Here is a 6,195-nt window from a genome sequence, read left to right as displayed (position 1 = left end):
GGGCTCGTCCGGGATTTGAACCCGGGACCTCTCGCACCCAAAGCGAGAATCATACCCCTAGACCAACGAGCCACACTTTCACTCTTTCGTGCACCTACTAATAATGTAATGGTTATGATATGATTCTTTTTTTAATCTGCGTAACACGTTCAACATATTCTTGCTTGAGCCACTTGTCACTTTCACTTCAGTAACGACATCTCTGTGAGACTTTATGAAACGAAATATCTGAAGTAACATAGATCATGCGTATTATTGCTCGAAATTGAAGGGAATTGGAGAAAAGTAATGGAAAAAATGAAATCTCCACGGTTATGCCGGATAAGCTAAAGGAGACGGTGATGATGAGAAATGAAGGAAATCGTAGAATGAAAAATGTGGGAGAAAACTGAGAACCCCGAGAAAACCCACGCACCTAGTATTTATCTACCATAAAGTTCACTTGGCGTAAGCTTCGATCGAACTAAGTACCCCATGTACCAGAGGTGAGCGTCTACCACTGAGCCACTGCGGCTCTGAAATGCAAAGAAAAAGTGATATTTCCTGTTCCTCTAAAATTTAATGATGGACTTACTCGGACTCAGGCTCACTATTAGTGACAACACTAGAGAGGACAGGCTCTCCCAATGACATCGTCCGACCCAGACTACCCCCCGGACAAGTTGTGTTGTGATATAGGTCTAATCCCAATTCTAAATTCCCTTACTTCAACTCAAATTTCTAGATTTTCATCTTCCTCTTCAGCCAAAGGGAAAAAAGAACGCTTTTCTTGATTTAGTGGTTTAATAGCCCCGTCTAATTATAGTTAAAGTGTTTGAAGTTGAACCGGTCTCCGGGTTGAACGTGAACAAGACATTTGTAACGATTGAAAGTTAACTCGAGAAAAAAATTGTATATGTAACTTAAATTTCGACCTCCTGGCCGTAGTAATAATTGCCCACAAACCTGTAACCAAAAGAGTTTAGTTAATTTTGAGTTTGACGTACCTTTTAGCAGAGATGTTATATGAGACGGGACCTGCTGATTAACGTGGAATCCGAACCACAGGAGCTCCCGTCGGGAATCGAATCTGTGTCTCCCACGCAAACACACAGGAGAATGTGTCATACGGTAGAGGTTTACATTATATTTATATTCACCATGAAAACATAATTTGCTCAAACATTTTACCAAATTCTTTCGTTAACCAAATATGATAATATGTATCAAATATATAACTAAATCTTAAATTAAAAGAAAAAAGAAGAGCTCGTCCGAGATTTAAATGAAGGACGTCACACCCAAAGCGAGAATCATACCCCTAGACCAACGAGCCATAATTTCGCATTTTTATATAATTACTAGAGGAGAGGGTGCAAATCTGGAAACCCAGTTTGTATTTATTTTGTAAAAAAGCAGTGAATCGTTAATTTAACCTGGAAAATTGCCTCAAAATGCCTTAGAATGTTAGAAATATGGGACCATAATTCACAAGTGCAAAAACCATATACGTAAAAAATAAAAAATAAAAATATTTGGCACAAGTACTAGCATATTTCGATTTTTTAAAAACTGAGGGTAATGTGGAAACACCCTAAAATTACAGTAATCAATGTGTAAACACATAAATGGTTGTTTCCACACTGGCACACTAAGAGTGGCTCCATTCCTTACATAATTGACATTGAATCCATAGTTCACAACGCATATCTTTCGAAAATGGATTCCCATAAAATATGCATAGAATGTCTTTTTCGGTGGGCTCTTCTACTCCAACTGGAAGAGAGACTGCAGAGTTTTGTTTGTTTGTTTGTTTTTTAATTGCAGGAGGAACTTTGGGCATTTTTTCTAGTTTTGTTACCGCCTGCAGACGGCTTCTGTTTAGGTCTAGTCGTACTCTTACGGTTAGATAAGGATTCTTCGAGCTGTTTTTTGTACGGAGATGTCAAAACAACGCAAGAACTCGGCTTACGATCTCTATTCGGAGTCTTCCTCTTCAAAAAGGGCATGTTCATTATTTCATATGGTGACACACAAACTTTTGAAGAGATGCTCGGTACGCTGGGATCCACTGAAGAAGTGCTCGGTACGCTGGGATCCTCTGAAGAGGTGCTTGGTACGCTGGGATCCTCTGAAGAGGTACTTGGTACGCTGGGACCCTGCAATAAAAATCGTGGAGACAATTATTTGCCTTTTTCCGCCTCTTTGTCAGTTTCCACTTTGCTTTACTCCTAAGCCTTACCCCTCTGTCCTATCCCTCAGTTAGGCCATGAATAAAAAGTATCTAACATATACATGTATGATTCAAATGTGTGTTATCTTCAATAAATTATTTACTAATAATAAAACAATGCAGTGGACTTTAGGGTGATTGATATGTGGAAACGTTTCCACATTTCCCTCATCCACATGTTTCCAAGTTACCCGCACTGTAGTCAAACTGGATTGTACGAGTTAAGTGAAAAACACGTTTACTTGTGATTGATTGAAAACCACCAATAACTTCCCAATAAACCCCTTTCATAATACTCTGACATGTATTACACTACATCTATGATACTTTAGTCTTAATAATACTACGCACTTACCTCCAAAAACTTCACGAAAATGTGTAAACAATAATCGACGCACCACCATTAACTACACTGGCCGACTGCTTCATAGCGTTGTGTCGTGACGAATGGGAACGAAGGTGATTGTTTACGGCAATCGCTGCAAGGGTAAAGCTCTCTGCAGTCAACATACGTTACGTTTCAACATTACCCTCACGTTTCCACATTTGCATCCTTTCCTCTATACCAGAGGTGTCCAATTATAATGAGCCTGAGGGCCATAACCGTCTTTGCTAACAAGGTGAAGGGCCGCAGCTAATAATAATAATAATAATAATAATAATAATAATTATTATTATTATTATTATTATTATTATTATTATTATTATTATTATTATTATTATTATTATTATTATTATTATTATTATTATTATACTACAAAAGAAAAATATAAAAATGTATTTGAAATATTACACTCAATGTGATAAATGAGGGTGACTAGGAGAGTTTACAAGGGCTGGGATATCTACATAAAATCCTGTTGTTGCGAGCTGCAGAAGATGTAAAAGAAAAGAATCTCCAAGGCAGTTTCTGAAGCGGTTCTTCACAATTTTCATGGTGAATTGGTATGGTTGGTTTGGTTTGGTTAATTGAAGTAATCGTTCTTTCAGCAACGATGCCTTGCCTATAGCTAGATTACTGACTCCAGTGTTGCCTTGGATGTCCGGGCCTTTTTGTTGTACAGAAGCGCTAAATGGATGCCTTATTTCGAAAGAAGAGTGGAAACATTAAAAGAATGAACATAAATGAAAATATTATCAGTAATAACAATCGTATGTTGTGAGAGCTTTGTGGGCTGCAGAAAATGGTTTGGCGGGCCGCATGCGGCCCGCGGGCCGCCATTTGGACAACTCTGCTCTATACATTCTGGTGTAGTGCCGCCGCCAGCTTTTAATTTTCTGATGAGGCAATTATTTTTTGGGAGCATTATTTTATACCGAAAATATTAGTTTTGTATTACTTGACCCACACTGCAATACAATATGTCTATGGGAGATCCGTTGGCAGGGGGCGGTAGAGACTACCAGGAGCAGACCGTCTCTCCGCTCTAGCGCAACACTGTTCTGATAGTAGAGGCCCGTATGTCGGGGTGGCCAGATGGTGCCTGTTGGATATATGGGAGTGGCACAAAGTGCTTTCAAATGTAATACATACTGTGACGTAGTAATGAGTGGGTAAAAAAGATAAAAACAGAGAGATGGATGTGATAAACAAGATTACAGTGTAGTTGACCAATATGAAGTAAGAAGATTTAATATTTATATTGTAATACAAGAAAGATAACTAGATTATTAGATTCGAATAATTTAATGCAACTCGAAATAAATAATGGTACAGATTCTGAATAAACAGGTGGAACAAAATAATTGTGTTATTTGATATTAAACATTTGGCGCAGTCGGTAGGATAAAATAAATCCAACAAGCAAATTATTAATTAGCACAATGATTTTATCGAAACCCGTTACGATTTCGTTACGATGTGAAAATCACGATATTAAATTTATTCTTGATACAGGTGCTATTGTTTCTGCTATTAGTAGGAAGCAAAAACAGCAATGGTTTCCATTAAAACCGGTAATGAAATTTCAATATACATTAAGAAATGCAGATACAACATCCATTGCTACTATGGGTTATATTGAGATCGTGGTTACCTTTCAGAATCAAAACTTTAATCTGCCGTTAGTCATTCTTCAACATGATATGCCAATACCCATAATGGGCCGCGATTGGTTAGATGTTTTAACGCCGATATGGAGGCAGCAATCTGTTGGTAATTTTTTGAACCAAAATATGTTAGCACCTGTGTTGGAAACAAGAAATGACCCAGAATATCTTCATCAGAAAATTTTACAGGATTTTAAATTAGTATTTTCTGAATGTATTGATAACCCAGTGCAAGGATATAAAGTCACGATACCCATAAGAGAAGATTCCATACCAATATTCAGGAAAGCCTATGAAATACCGAATGCTCTAATGGGTGCAGTTAAAGAAAAGTTAGACAAGTTATGTAAGTTAAACATTTTGCAGAAAGTGGAGTTTTCGGATTGGGCGACGCCTATGGTGGTAGTTCGGAAAAAGAATGGGGATATACGTCTATGTTTTGACTTCAAGCAGACAGTTAATCGTTATACGGAAAAGTGTGCTTATCCTATCCCTAAAATTAAGGATATCTTAAATAAGGTGGTGGGAGCAAGGTATTTCGTGGTTTTGGATCTCAGCAATGCGTATTTACAATTAGAGGTTGACGAGAAATCGACTAAATATTTGGTTATAAATACTCCTTGGGGACTTTTTCGACAATCTAGATTACCTTTTGGTTTAAATTGTTCACCTCAAATATTTCAACGTTTTATGGACCAGATACTACAAGAATGTGACGGTATTGCAACGTATTTGGATGACATTCTAATTTGGGGTCAAACTGTGGAGGAGTGTTATGACAGGACAGTAAAAGTGTTAGAAAAATTTAAGGAATTCAATGTGAAGGTGCGTGAAGACAAGAGTGTTTTTTTTAGTCCAAAAATAACGTATTTAGGATATGATTTGGATGGAGACAATATTTCACCGGCTAAATCAAAATTAGAACCTATTTTAAATATTCAGCCGCCAACTAGGGTTCAGGAGTTACAATCGTTTTTAGGAATGGTTAATTTCTACCATCGGCATATTCCCGGTTTGTCTATGAAAATTCCTAATCTGTTGAATTTACTGCATAAAGGTGTGAGATGGAAATGGGAACAAGAACATCAGAATGAATTTGAGTTAATTCAAAGGAGTATTGCGTCAGCACAAGTTTTACATGCTTTTAAGGAAAATGAGGAGGTGTTCATTATGACTGACGCTTCGCCCACAGGTGTAGGAGCTGTACTGTTGAACCGGAGTAATAATCAGTTCCAAACGGTTGAATGTGCGTCTGCAACGCTGTCAAATGCCGAACGAAATTACTCCCAATTTGAAAGAGAGGCTTTGGCAGTAGTATTTGCTGTAAAAAAATTTCACAAATACATTTATGGAAGACCATTTAAAATTCTTACGGACTCTCAGCCAGTACGCTGGATATTTGGGGTGAAAACACCGCCATCCACTATTATGCCACGTCTTTTAAGATGGTATTTGTTGTTAAACAATTACAGTTTTGACATTGTATATCATAAAGATGTTAAAGTGGCAGATTTTCTGTCGCGATTTCCATTGGCCAACTCCACGCAAGATGAAGAGATATCGACCAATTACATAAGTCAATTACAGACATTTCTGTTAACGGAAGATGAAATAGCCGTAGAAATGCAACAAGATAATTGGATGAAGACAGTTTTAAATTGGACAAAACAAGGTTGGCCGAAGAAGATGCCTGCTAATTTGGACTCCAAAGAACATAAGGTTTTTTTTAAGCATAGATATGAATTGGAGGTACAAGGGAACTTATTGTTCTTTCAGGGAAACGTAATTGTGCCGATGAAATTACGGCATGTATATTTAAGAAGATTACATGCAAATCACTTAGGTAGTGAAAAAATGATAAGTATGGCAAAAATGCAAGTGTGGTGGCCTGACTTAATTAATGAGATACATGAGTTTGTTCGGAGGTGTAATTA

At 37.4% G+C, this 6,195-nt stretch overlaps 1 non-coding gene across 1 annotated transcript; it reads right to left on the bottom strand.

The window, feature by feature from the left end:
* Positions 1-72, bottom strand: TRNAP-UGG (transfer RNA proline (anticodon UGG)). The gene has a single exon. It is a non-coding gene; the product is annotated as a tRNA-Pro (tRNA).
* Between the last annotated feature and the right edge of the window lie 6,123 nt (positions 73-6,195).

The sequence above is a fragment of the Thermobia domestica genome, chromosome 8 (assembly GCF_964235325.1).
Source record: "Thermobia domestica chromosome 8, izTheDome1.hap1.1, whole genome shotgun sequence".
NCBI classification, from domain to species: domain Eukaryota; kingdom Metazoa; phylum Arthropoda; class Insecta; order Zygentoma; family Lepismatidae; genus Thermobia; species Thermobia domestica.
Note: the sequence above shows the minus strand (reverse complement) of the source record. Positions and strands in the feature narration are given on the sequence as shown.